Here is a 14,517-nt window from a genome sequence, read left to right as displayed (position 1 = left end):
CTTGCACCTAAGTGTCTACGATGCAGGGTGTAATCTTTGTTGAAATCAATCACATCCACACTTTTACCAATTAGTTTCATGCATTTGCAGCTCTTTTGCATGAATCGGGTTTACTCCTAGGGCTTACTCCTAACCATCGATTTTGGGTTCCTCATGGATTTTGATAGGTGGTCTGATGGATGATTAATTCAAGTAGTCAAATTGAGTCTCTACTAGGGGTAAGCAGCAAGTGGTCAATAATTTTAGCTACTCTTGGACTATTAGTTAAATTTCTGGTGACAATCAGCTCTATGGTCTCATCTGTAGGTTTGAGTTCCAACCTGGATTACTGGACAACTAGATGTTGGCGTTAGCAAGTCATGGAGTCGTCAAAATGATCAAAAGTTGTGTTTTTTATGACCCTATGGAGTCCCATAATTGCCCATTCAAGTCCTATACTTGTCCATCCGAGTGGGCTTTAAGATGTCCAAGTGGTTACTCGGACTCGGGACGAGGGGTGCCCATCTGAGTGTTGGAGTCAGTCTCATGAGGTCGAGTGGGACGACTTAGGTGGCTTGGACATCTGAGTTTGAGTAGATTTGTTTGAGTTAGATGTTTGGATGCACTTAAATTACTCAAATATCCAAGTGTCGAGGAGGATTTGGCGATCTTAGTCTTAGGGATGCCATTTGAAGGACGCAAAAAAAACCTGGAATGACATGAAATCAATTAAACCAATTATATGCACCACTTATTGCTGCACCCAGGGTCTTGACTTCATTCAATAAACATCAAGAAGGCTTAGAGTATACCTAAAACACCCGAATATGATGACACCACAAGTTGTTGTTGCTATTGCCTTCTTGACCTCTGGCTCTTTCTCTCTTCTCAATAGCTCTCTCTCTCAATCTCTAAGTGTCCAAATGAGCTCTCTCTTTCCCCTTTCGCACATTTTATTTCTCTCTTTCTTCCCTTACTATCTATTTCCTTCCTAGGTATTCAAAATCTTTTTTCCTTTCTTTCTATGTTCCCTTGTTTCTCAGTTGTTACAGAGACTTATCCTTTCCTTCTTTTCTCCTTATTTCCCAAATCTTAATGCATCCTACTAATATAAAACCACATACCATTGATCTAACTAATGCTCCTAAATCTTCAAACATCTAAACTATCAAGCAAAGGAGATTGAACACCCTTTGACTCCCTCACTTCCTCCCTAAACCAAGCACTATTTTGGAGACAAACTCCTACTCCGTTGCTTGATTTGGAGGGGATAAGCACCCAAGCTTGAATGCATGTGTCTCAGAAATGGAACCAAAAATTAATTGCTCTTGCGAGCATACTACCAAGACCCATGGACTGCTTATTGCTTTAAGCATTTCAAGTTGAGAGCTATGGCCCTTTCAGCATTTCAAGACCCTTTGCATATCTTTCAAACGTGATATACATATAAATAATAATATAAAGGTGACCTTTGACTCAAACAAGAAAGTGCATAAAAATTTGCTTGTACCCTTAAATTTTTTAGTTCATTTTAGAACAACCAAGTAATGAGATAAACAAGGGCTATGTATAGGCTCTTGAAGTCAAAGGAGCCTTTTTTACAAAGTCTTTTTGGGGCAACACACTTAAATAAGGATGTGTGTGCAAGCACAGGATTAATGAAGGAAATTTCGGATACCTTATTTACTTTATTTTGCTATATAATTGAAGCCCTTGAACTCCATGTTTCACTTTCCTTCAAGTAGTACAACCATGAAGGGGCATTGTGTGAACGAAGATGGGGCATGTGTGAAAAGCATTAATGAAAACCACAAGAATTAAGTTGCTTATCAATAAAGAGGTAGAGGGAATAAAATTGGAGTACTTATGGACATTGTTACATTTTTGCTATTGTTAGTACGTGATGGTGGTTTTTTGGTTTCTAGCCCATTGAGTATGAGATAGTAGGTAATATCCTTAGGGGTTATAGCCACCATTGTCATCAATCGATAATGCTTTTTAGGGAGCTAAACCTTGTCTTTACACAACATGGATCTCTTCCATTGATGATGATACAATGACGATAAATTGTTTCCACCAAGAATTACTAAATCTTTCATCATCTCTCTTCCATTGATGATGATACAATGACAATAAATTGTTTCCACCAAGAATTACTAAATCTTTCAACATTAGAGCCACAAAGTAATGTACGTATATCCACATTGTACACAAGTAGGGCCACTTATTGAGCACAATGTAATGTCTATCCACATTGTGTATATGTAGGGCCATTAATAGAGCATGCCCATATAACTCTCCAAAATTTATTTTTAATCTCTTTACAATTGATATAGTAAGGATTAGCATGAGACAGGATGCATAACAAGCATGGATTCATTAACATAATTTCCATCAATCTACATGACCCTTTTTAGCCTTTTAATCACTCACAATTTAATGTCTTTGCTCTAGGGTAGAGAGAGAGAGAGATGCATTTTTGTCTCAAAAAGCCAGAATGGCCTATGGAACAAAGAAATAAGTACATACATGACCGTGTCATCTTGACTCAAGCACAACAATGAAGATGAAAAATGACACTAATGATGCTTACAATCCTAAAAAATACAAGCATATGCTACCATCATGTATAAAATGGTATTTTCTTCAAGTAACATGTAGAATTTTGCCATGATCGATAGGAGACACTGTACTATTCTCAAGGCAAGATTCTCTATCATGGGGTTGTCTAGGAGAATGAGTTCATTGAGAGGAAGAGGTACTCATCTTTCATGACAAGGATGGTGATGGCTCAAATTCGCCAAGGTAAGGATGTCAAGCATAGTGGTAGGTTGGTGGATACTATTCTCTATGAAGTGTGGTTGCTTGGTTTACCATGGCCCCTCTAACTCATGGACGGTGTGGTGGTATTATTGTACTGATAGTGTTTAGTGAGAAATCTAGAGCTAGCATTAAAGAAATATGTAAGAATCCACTAACTTAGTGGCTCTACCTCTATCTTTATCATCCTACTTCTCATAAGTTTCTTTTTCTATGTCTGGAGCTCCAATAATAACACTCATTGACATGTTTGATCCTCATACTCCATCATCCTAGAGAGAGAGAGAGAGAGGGAGAGAGAGAGAGAGAGAGAGAGAGAGAGAGAGAGAGAGAGAGAGAGAGAGAGAGAGAGAGAGAGAGAGAGAGAGAGAGAGAGAGAGAGAGAGAGAGAGAGAGAGAGGGGGGGGGAGGGAGGGAGGGAGGGAGGGAGGGAGGGAGGGAGGGAGGGAGGGGGGGAGGGGGGGGAGAGAGAGAGAGAGAGAGAGAGAGAGAGAGAGAGAGAGAGAGAGAGAGAGAGAGAGAGATGATGATGTTTTCTTACAAGGAACAATTAAGTAACATAAATACTACTTTATGTAAACTAACCTAACTTAACTAATCTAAACTTATACATCAATTATCCAAATTTAAAATTTTAACGGAGACATTATATATTTTCTTAATCAAATCCAAGTTAAGCACAATTACACTAAGTATCATTCCATCTTTTCTTAATCAAATTTAGCTTAAGGATCTTGTAGGATGACGAAGGATAAGAATTCAGAGTGGAGTGCTGATGAAGAGCTAACGGTACTTCTGTTGGAGATTGCAATTTTTGATACTGTGTTGAATAGATGGGACTCCTACTTTCACCCTTTTAGACATTCCATAGAACCTTCCATTTGCATTTTATAAGATATTTCTTATTCTTCATAATGTTTAAATATTCTTTTTAGCTACAAAAATAATTTAAAAAATTGAAATAGAAAATGAGTTCAACAAATTCTAAAAGACTTACAAAAAATCTCTTGTATATGTAGTATTTTAAAAAAAATATAAATTTTTTAAATAATAAATAGTTGATATTCTATCAAAATGAAAATACACTTTATTTTCAATGTAGAACTATACAAATTTTTCCATGACTTGGAGAAATATATGTTTTTAAGGAGATTATCAAAGGAGGCTTAGTGAAACTCTAGTTAATGTGATTTGATACAAACATTGTTATAGTTAATTTGGAGTGTCACTTAAAAGAAAGATTATTGTATGTAGTTAAAAGCATCTTAAGTATAATAAGGCTTGTAAATTTTTTGAGTAGTCCTTGTTATTTATTCTATCCATAATTGTATGGTTTGGATCCAAAATATACTATCTTTTGAAAGAGATATTGAATTTATACATCTTTACTATATAAATAGTCCACCTTGTTTAACTACAAAAGATACGAAAGAGGTGTTGATTAGTTACATCATTTTTGGATAGTATATTCTTTTGGTTGATCCTTTGCTGATTATTCTATCCACCACTACATGATTAGGACAAACTTTTTGAAGATGTATTGAATATAGTGTATCCTTGCTAGTTTAATACAATGTATATTTCTTAGTTAATACAATGTATCTTTTGGAGCTACTAGTGATTTATTTAAGCAACTCCATTGACTTGCAAAAGTTCATGTTATTGCATGTCCATAACTTTGTATGACATCCTAGTAATGTGCTAAATAGTAAAAGATATCTATAGCCACAATGATGATGTTGATATATATTTTTTTGTAAACAAGAGATATATTAAAGGTATACAAAGATAAGACATCAACAATGTAATGATTCTTTCAACCCTAAAAGGTTTCAGTTTCATAACCAAAGAGAGCAACCTGTATTAGCAAAATAATATCCGCATGTCCCTAATCTATACATTTTGAGTTTGCATTATGATTAGACTTCTAAGAGGAATATGTAGAGGTAAGTCATTTCTATTTCTTCTTGTAGAAGGTGAGAGATCTTAAGAAACTGGTAAGGATAACAAAACAAAGGAAGAAACATCCCATGACATCAAGCTACCATTCAAGTATTGAAAATTGGATAGCACTCAAAAGGATTGCAATTGAGGATATGATGAAAAAACTCCCAAGAGCTAATATCCAGTAAGAAGTTGCATCTTCAACAACCTTTGAAGCATCTTGCTCACATGATGTCTTCTCAATTTTGAAGTTCATATATTGCACAATCTTGCTAATATTTTTATCTCTTGCTAGGACAATATCTTTTATCTCTATTAAAAATGAAATAATGAACAATGAACATTAAAAATTAGAGGGGGTTTACTAGTAGAATGATTATTTGAATCAATATTTCCATCTACCCATAAATAAACATGCTTCTTTCCTTGTAATTATAACATTATACCCTTGTCTTGTCCAACAATGCTTGATGAGATTGTAATATATTGCCCTTGTGTTGTCTAGCAATGATCTTGTACTTTTAACAAGATATTGATTGACATTACAATAATAGAGTATACTATACCATGTGAGAAGGAAAAAAGAGGAGAGGAGAGAATGATATTTAAAATGATTGTAGAGGAAGAAATGGATTTGATTTTGATAGGAAATTTTATTTTTGAGTATAATCTATAATGAGAAGGAAAAAACACAAGAGAAGACGAATGATGGTTCAAATGGCTATAGATAAAGAAACAAATGTGATTCTGATGGAAAAATGTGATAGTATATGAACCATATATTCTCTTTTAAATGCCCCAATTTGGAGGTTTTATTATTCTAAAACCTTAACTAATAAGCAAATCAATTAATTTTTATAAGTGCCTCTTTTGAAGCACTTTTGATCCTTATGTTCTCTTCGCAACAATAAAAATAAGACAAAAGGTTCTCTCCACAAAGACCTTAGCTATTGGCCTTGCTAGACCCACCTAAATAAAGACTACCTTCTCAAAGATAAAAAAGTAACCCTTCAAGGATACCAAGGCTTTTAGGTCAACCATAACTAAGTGATACTCCTATATATTTTCCAAAAGGACCACTAGAGAAGGAGAAGTACACAAAACCCTTACATAACTTATGATGAAGAGGGAAATACAATCCTCAATTCCAATCATGATGTTAGGATGTGGCTAAAAAGGAGACATGATGTAAACCATGAGATCATTGAGTGATAGAACTTTGATTAGCTTGAGCACATGTGGACAAAATGCCCAAAAAAGCAAGAATCTCTAAGGACAATAGAATAGATCAAATATGTGCTTAATGTATAGTATTATAAAAGCAATAATCTCCTTAAGAATATAGTTGCTTCTATCGTAGAGAGTCCAACTACTGCACCCAACATAAAAAAGGCAACTATTGCCAAGGAAGGTGCATATCCTAACCTAGAGAATCAACTAGAAGTGACCAACAAAGTTATACATTGGGCTAAGGAAGCACAAGCTTCACTACAAAAGCAAGAGGTAGAGAGGTGCATGAGTGCACTTGGCTTGTCTAGTAGTACACCATTGTCAACCCCCATTGGCCATCATGCCTTAGATCCACCTGGTGAAAAGGGGCCCTAAGATGTGCCTTCACAATGACGTATACACAACACAATGATCAAGAAATTTTAGTTTGAGGAGATAGATCCAAGTATCACTATAACCTTGGCCTCAATTGATGTAATGGTCCCATTAGGAACCTTTCTTGAATGGGACACAATTTAGTAGAGAATCTTCAAACCTTGGGTTGAAGGGTTGGAAGTAGAGATGGCCTAAAAAACTCCACACAAGAGCCTCAACAATGAGGGATCTCCAATTTGACTCCATTTCCAACATTAGGAGAATTTGGGTTAAGCACAATCTAGGAAGGAGTATAGTGTCATGCGTTTGTTCCAATGAGGCTTTAAGTGACTCGGTAAAAGAGGAATCACTAACATTGAAGCCAAAGTTAGTATTTTTAATCATAGTGTTTTCTGCCTATCAAGAGTGCACAATGCAATTTGAAAATGGTAAATGGATTCAAAGTCAAGCTTTTGAGAGTGCTAAAAGATTGGCCCATTCAGATTTTGCTAGTGTCCAATTCTATATAAAGTTTGTGATAATCAAATGTATTGACTATGATTATTTGGTCATACATCCTTAGATTTAGAATGAAAGATTAATCAAGGATTGTTGGTATCCTTGGGCAAAAGAAAGGATGTGGTTAGGATCAAAATGGAGAGTTGAGAAAAAACTAAGTAGATGTAGATGCCATCTCTAGCATGCTTAGAGGAGACATAAACTACTATCCTACATCCCTTGCCATGAAGGTGAAGAAAAATTTATGCATACCCTTGACGCCCTAGCTACCATTCATCGAAGAGGGAGGGTATTGTGCCTCCATATAGTAGGAAGATGGAGAGTAGAAATGTGCAATAGAGTGGAGAGAAAATGAAGAGAGACTCCAAGGGCTATAGAGTGTAGGGAAGAGAGGAGAAAATGAACACTAAAAGATTTCAAATAAGAGGGTTCCACTAGCTTTTTTTCCCTTGATAAGAGAAAGGGCTGAAATGTGGTAGAAAAACATTACTATTGGAAAAAGCGAGTCACTCCAACTCATCTCAACAAAACTAATAATTAATCCACTTTATTGTTGGAAAGTGACAATTACTTGAGCTAATAAAGCTAACAATTTCAAAAATGCAAAAATTAATGCCAAAATGATTTTCAAAAAGAAAAATCCAACAAAAGCCTTCTTCTCATTGATGGGGCATGCTTTCTTTCTACATTCTAAAAGACCAAAAGTGGCCTCAAACTCTAGCTAATGAAAATGATAGGAAGGCTTTCAATCTCAATAGTCAACATCAACATCATTTGGTGTTTTTCTAACACGGCATAAGGTATGTTGCCTACTAGACTGTCAATTATATGCTCTTTCTTAGCCATGGGTTTGTCGACCCTAAGATAGGTAGGTGGTATAGTTTCATCATCTTTGGATCAAGTTCTATGATTTGCATAATACATGTAGTAATTGGTGGTAGCAACACTAGTGGCTTATGTAACTAGTAAGTTGGACGATAATACTTTTTGATGTAGCTTATCATTGAAAAAGTCAATGCCTTCCCCATGTAGAGCCTCAAGCTCCACGTTGGTAGTTCTCCTAATTTGGTAGAGCCTCAACCTCTAAATTTCACCCTTTTTTTGGACTTCAATGGAGTAGAGCAACACTAGGTCACCCTTTTAGAACTCCCTCAATTTGACATGCTTGTCAAACTAAGTTTTGTTGAGATGGTAAGCTCAACATGTGCGGACATTGATGATGGACTACCTAGTTAGATGGATCCACACGTCTATACTTAGCACGTTGATGGTCATTACGATCCTCACATGGTGCCACTAACTTATCACTTATTATATTTATCTTATTCCATCTACCTACAGTTGGCATACTTATAGCGCCAGTCAATCAATATAGTTACTTATGCACTATTTGACTTAATAGGCTACTTTTCTTTATTTTATATCTTATTTCTACTTTTTATACAATGTATTATATATAAAAGAAGAAGAAGAAATCGAGAAGAAAATGTTTGGGCTTCCATCTCTCTTCTATGTTTTTGATTGAGCTTCATCTTGTGTGCATGGTATGTATTTGGTGCAACAACTCATGCATGTCCCCCCACCATGTGATTCTTGACATGGTATTAGAGTGGTGCCACTTTATGAGAGGCTAGTTTTGAAGGTTGAATTAAAGAATAATAAGAAGCAAGGATTCAAGCAAGCAAGTAATGGATAAGAAGCTATTTGATTCTTCCACTCTTTCTCTTGGATAAAGCCGATAGAGGCATTGAAAGCAAGGCAGCGTAAAAATCTTAGATTGTTGTGAAATTTGGTGTGCAAGTAAAGCATTGAATATTCTATCGAAATATGATTATGCTTTTTTGGCCATCTGAGACCGTTTCAAGTCCCATTTTAGATCCACAAGGTTGCTGACAATAGTTTCAGGATATACTGCGATTCTGATTGTGTTGATTGAAATAGGTGCACAGATTATAGATTTTGAATCTATAAGTTTTTTAAGGTGTTTGCTTTTGTTGCAGATTACATGTACTATTGAGCAATTAGTGAAAAATACTACTTAGTATATTGGTGTATACTTGTTATGAAAGATTATAGAAGATTTGCTTGCCATTTTGTATCAGTTTTATGATAATGACAGAGAACAGTGGAAACCCTATCATTGAGAAGTTAGACAAGAATAACTACCCATTATGGAAGTTTTATGTGACAAACTTTATTATTGGAAAAGGCCTTGAGTTTATTTCAAGTGAAGAAAAGGATTCAAAGCTAAGTGACACTACAACTATAGATAAATTAAAGGCATGGAAAGAATGGAATACAAAAGATAAAAAGTTAATGTATTATCTATCAATAGTCATTGATATTACTATGTTGGGATATATAAAAAATGTAAAAACTTCAAATGCAGCTTGGACAATCTTTGAGAATATATTTTTAGTAAAACACAAAGCCACAAAAGATTCAATTCAAGTAGGAGTTGAATACATTGAAGAAAGGAAACATGTCTATAGATAAGTATGTTTTGAAGGTGAAAAGCATTGTATATGACTTAGTAACTATTGATGCAATTCTTGATTGATGATGATGATTTCGTTTCATCTACCTTAGGTGGCCTTAATAATGAGAAGGCCTAGAGTCATTTGTTACTTTTATGTATTTATGAAAGCAATTACTAGTTTTTGATGAGTTAGTGTCTCTCACGATCATTGAAGAGATCAACATATAGGGTGAATCATCTAAAAGAAGTGGTGAACATATCCAAGGATTTTACTCAAGTTTAGGAAGGGGACTTGGCATGTCCTCTTTAAGAGGCCATGGCATGGGATATGCTAAAGATAACTAGGCAAACATGTTGAATCAACAGTTTGGTGAAATCCAAGTTTCAAAAGGCGTGTTAACTTCATAAGTAGGGGGAGCTCTATAGAAAGAGGTGGATGGTAGAATAGAGCTTTCAAAAATTTAGTATTATTTATCATTATTGTGGAAAAAATGTCATATTGCAGTCCATTGTTATGCTAAGAAGAATAATATCTATACAGTGGTAAATTGTATCAGCAAGAAAACTATGCATCACCTTCACGATAGAATTTAGACAAAAATGAGCGTTTGTTTATTATGCAACATATGATGAATATTGTTACAAGAAAGGGGACACATGATGATGTATGGTATGCTAATTTAGGTGCATCTAATCATATGACCAGTAATGTTGAATGGTTTAGAGAGATGTAGGATTTACAAAATCCATGTTATGTATAGTTGGGTGATGATTCATATCACCTAATTTTACACATTAAAAAGGCTTTCTTATCCTTATATAATGGTCAAATAAAGAATTTGTCAAATGCATTACATGTATCATCCATCACAAATAATTTAGTATTTATTGGTCAGATGGTAGAGCAAGATTTGGAACTTCAATTTAATGTAAAATACTACTTTGTGAAAGATTTTATGATAAGTGTAGATTGGTCGCAAAAGGAAGTAGAGTTGGTTGCATGTTCACTTTAGATGTTGGAATTCTTGATATGAATGCTACTATATATAAAGTAAAAAGAGTGGTTGTAGACATTGACATATGGCACAAATGTATTGGATATTCAAATATGCAAAGGCTGAAATTAATATAGTCCAACTTGGTTGGTTACAAGGTTGTTGCTTTTAGAGTTGCAAATTTTTATAAAGTGTGTAAAGCATGTCAGTTTGGTAAGTAGGCACAAGACAATTTTTTTTGCATAATAGAGATGTGAGAAGAAATATGATTGATATTGTGCATACATATGTTTGGGGGCCTACAGAGAATTTATCTCCTAGTGGTAATAAATATTTTGTCACGTTTAGTGGGTATATTTCATGAAGACAAACAGTGATATATTGGAGCACTTCAAAACTTTCAAGGCTACTGTTGAAACAAAAATATACTTGAAAGTTAAGTGCTTGAGGTTAGATGGAGGGGGAGAGTACCTCTCTAATGAGTTTGGTGACTTCTTGAAGTCTCATGGGATAAATAGATAGTTTACTTGTAGGTATATCCCATAGTAAAATGGATTTACAGAAAAGAAATATAGGCATATTTCAAAAGTTGCATGAGCATTGATGGTTGAAAAGAATATGCCAATATATTTTTGGTCTGAAGCTATTCATGATGCCATCTATACTATGAACAAAACTTCCATAGTTATAGTTCATGGAATGACCCACGAAGAATGCTTTATAGGCAAGAAGCCTGATGTGCCACATTTGAAAGTGTTTGATTGTGTTGTACATATTCATGTGCTAGATGAGTTGCAAATGAAGCTTGATCCATAGGCTAAAAAATGTATTTCTGTTGGATATTATTTAGAGTAGAAAGGGTATTGCTACTATAACCCTATCACGAGTGAGTTCAGACTGAGTAGAGATGTTACTTTTGATGAGATGAGTAGTTAGTATGCATCTAGTGGTGATGCATTGGATGATGATGATGACGATGATAGTTATGCGCAGAAAGAAAAGCAAGAATCATTGAGACTTAATGGACCAAAAATATCATTTGGTACTACATCTATAGTTAGCCCTTATTTTGGGAGACTAAGGAGTAGCCCCACATCTTCAGGTGCATCCACAAAAGTGTTGTAGGTAAAGACAAAGAAAAAAACAAAATGTCGGATGGTAATGATGCATCTACATGTCATTTGGGATTTGATGGAGATTCTAGTTGTTCATAGAGTTTGGATCATGAGCTTGGTATTCCTTTCATAAGAATACTAGGTGTATAGAGGGCAAATGGTAATGTAAAGGCTCCAGTGTGCGTGATCCAATGGTATACAATGCTAGTAGGATTCAATACCCTATTAAAAGATTTGGCTTTGAAGGTTATGCAACTCACCATTATGCTTGTATGGTGAAGGTCATTGAGGATGTTGAGCCCACTATAGATTAGGACATATCATGCAGCAGCAAAAGCTAGACAATGTTTAGCTAAAAATATCATTTTTTATAATAATTCAAGTTCTACTATGTCATTGCTATCACTAGCAACTATTGAGACCCTATGGATTACTTATTAAGTTCAGCATTTCAAGTGAGTGGAAATGGCTACCTCTCACATAGCCATGCATGCTCTCACACAAGGATGTTGTGAGCTTACTATTGAATCCTATTATTGTAGTCCTCTTCTACAAATCCTTTTATGGCTCCACAATTCAAGGTGCTAGCTCAAGAATCTCCATCTCCATGCTCCAAACTCTAACCTCTATAGCCACACATGTGAGAAAAGAGAAGAGAAGAAGGAGAAGATGAGAAGAGGAGAAGAAGAGCTTCTCCATGGTTCCTCATTCTCACACACTCACATTCACACACACTTTCTCTCACACACTCTCTCTCCCTCTCTCATACACAAGAAGGAAGTAAGAACAAGAATAAGAAGAGAGCTAATTTACACACGTGCCAAGAATGAGCTTATCCATTAACTTTTTGGCTTTTATATATACCCTTTTTCCCTTGGGTAACCAACCCATTTCCATGACCAACTGTCCCTTGGTACCCTTTTCCACTCTTTTCCTATTCTTTCCTATTCTCATGGCTTCTTTACATGTGCCTTTTTATTTACAACTTGCACAGGAGGGAGCTTGGTGCTCTTTTATAAAAGACTAAAATGCACTTTATCTCTTGTGTACTTGTTTTTTATTTTAGAAATTTTCATGCGCTTCTTGGTCCTTTCTTTCCATTAGGTTGTCTTTTTATGCTCCTTCTTAAACCTTATTTGTACCTTGTGTCATTTCAAGGGTTAAGATTACCCTCCTTCTATAACTAAGCTAGTCCCATGGCACTAGGTGAATGGTATAGATTAGAGAGGTTGAAGATGGTCTATAAAATGGTACTTGTGGGGCTTTCGAGAAATTGATCATATAGGACAAGGTTGTGACATGTGATTGGAGATTCTTTGTGCTAAAGATATGTTGATTGATCAAAGAGGGCCTTTAGAGTTGTTGGCTAGCTATATAGCTGCAGAATATACTTGTAATGAAAAAATAGGTGCACTACCTAGGGGGTGTGTCTGTCCTATTGTATAGTGCATTGGGCAAGTCGTGGTGGAACTAGGAGATGGGTCAAATCCATAGGCAAGCCTGAGGTATTGTCCCACACTTGAGGACCTAGGAGGTGATGTGCATGACTCAAGGAGACATGTCTATCACAATGTCTTGCCCTTGATGTGCCCTAAGTGCAATGTTATGCCACTATCCGAACACAGTGTAAAAAACCCTAAAGTGCATCATCATTTAACTTTCTTATTAATCTAGAGAGTTAATGTCATATTAGTCATTAGTGTTAGTATCCATAGTATGGATAGTTCCAAAATACAAGAATTTTGGACAAGTTTAGCCTATTTTTTATATTTTGGATATTTTTTTTATAAATATTCTAAAAATGTATAGAAAATTTCTAGAATAGAGTGATATGCAAAAAAAAAGTTGCTTTTTAGTTAGTTTGAGAGATATCATGTAAAAAGATAAGCTTTTAAATTTATGCAGCACACAATCATATTTTTCAGGCAGTAAACAACACTTTGAACATGAAGAAGAAGAAAGAGCTATCCGAGAGAATTCTGAGGAGGTGTCTTGGGACTTTATCCCCCTTTCAGAGCCAAGGGAACCATTAGCTTTGCCATTTGAGTAGTAGAGAAGAAGCTAGTGTTTGTGTGTTTTTGGTCTACTAAGGAGCTCCAGTAGATTTAATGCTTGGAGATTACTTTTTAGTCCTAGACAAGGATTTTGTTTATCTTCTCATGTTCTATCGATACATAGTGCTTTGAATAATTGAGCTTTGCCTTTATATTGTGTAAATGCTTTAGTAGATTTGAATCCCTTGCATATTCTTTTTCTTCTCTCATATCTCCTATTCTCTACTTCCTTCTCTCTATGATCCTCGATGGATATGAACTTTCGATTAAAACCCCTCCAACATTGGTAAACCTGATGTGAAAGCTCATCGAAAGGAAAGACATGATGGGAGAACCTTCCAAGCACAATTTCTAGTGATGTTTTATAGTAGTTAGTATAGAATATAAACATGCTTATGCAAGCACAACAACAACAAGTGATGTAAGCTTATGCTCAAACATAAATTATTGTGATGAATGCTCTATAGGCACTAAAGCATGAGATAAAGTTATTTAATGGCAGAAATATATCTACATATCTGCATATCTATGCTCAAAAGATGGAGTTCTTTGGGATGGCTCAACTAGCATGAAGCCAGTATTTTGTATGGGTCACTATATATGAATTGAAATCCTAAGTTATTGAATTGTACATACATGATGCTGATTAGGTAGCTTTCAAGAAAACACTTAAGGAAAAATTTTACATTGAAGACCCCATTTTGCTTCCTTGTAGTAAGACTTTTCAAGTGTGGGTTCTATAACCCAATAAAGGTCTTGTGGCTATATAGAGTTATTAAGAAAATTTAAAAGTTAGTTTAAGTAGTTAGATCTTGTAGAACAGCAAGCTCTTGCAAGTAAAAAAATAGAAATATTTCTACAAGCGGCAAATCTTGACCTTCAAGAGAAGCTTGATGATTTAATAGAGGATCAAACTATAGAGACAAAGGCTTAAAACAGAGTGGAGACATGTTAAGGATACTGTTACTACACTAGTAAAAAGTATAGAAGAAGACAAAAGTTGCATGTATCTAACTTGCCCACAATTA

The sequence above is a fragment of the Lygodium microphyllum genome, chromosome 13 (genome assembly GCF_053477565.2).
Source record: "Lygodium microphyllum isolate KBCC chromosome 13, Lygodium_microphyllum_v1.1.10, whole genome shotgun sequence".
NCBI lineage: Eukaryota > Viridiplantae > Streptophyta > Polypodiopsida > Schizaeales > Lygodiaceae > Lygodium > Lygodium microphyllum.
Note: the sequence above shows the minus strand (reverse complement) of the source record.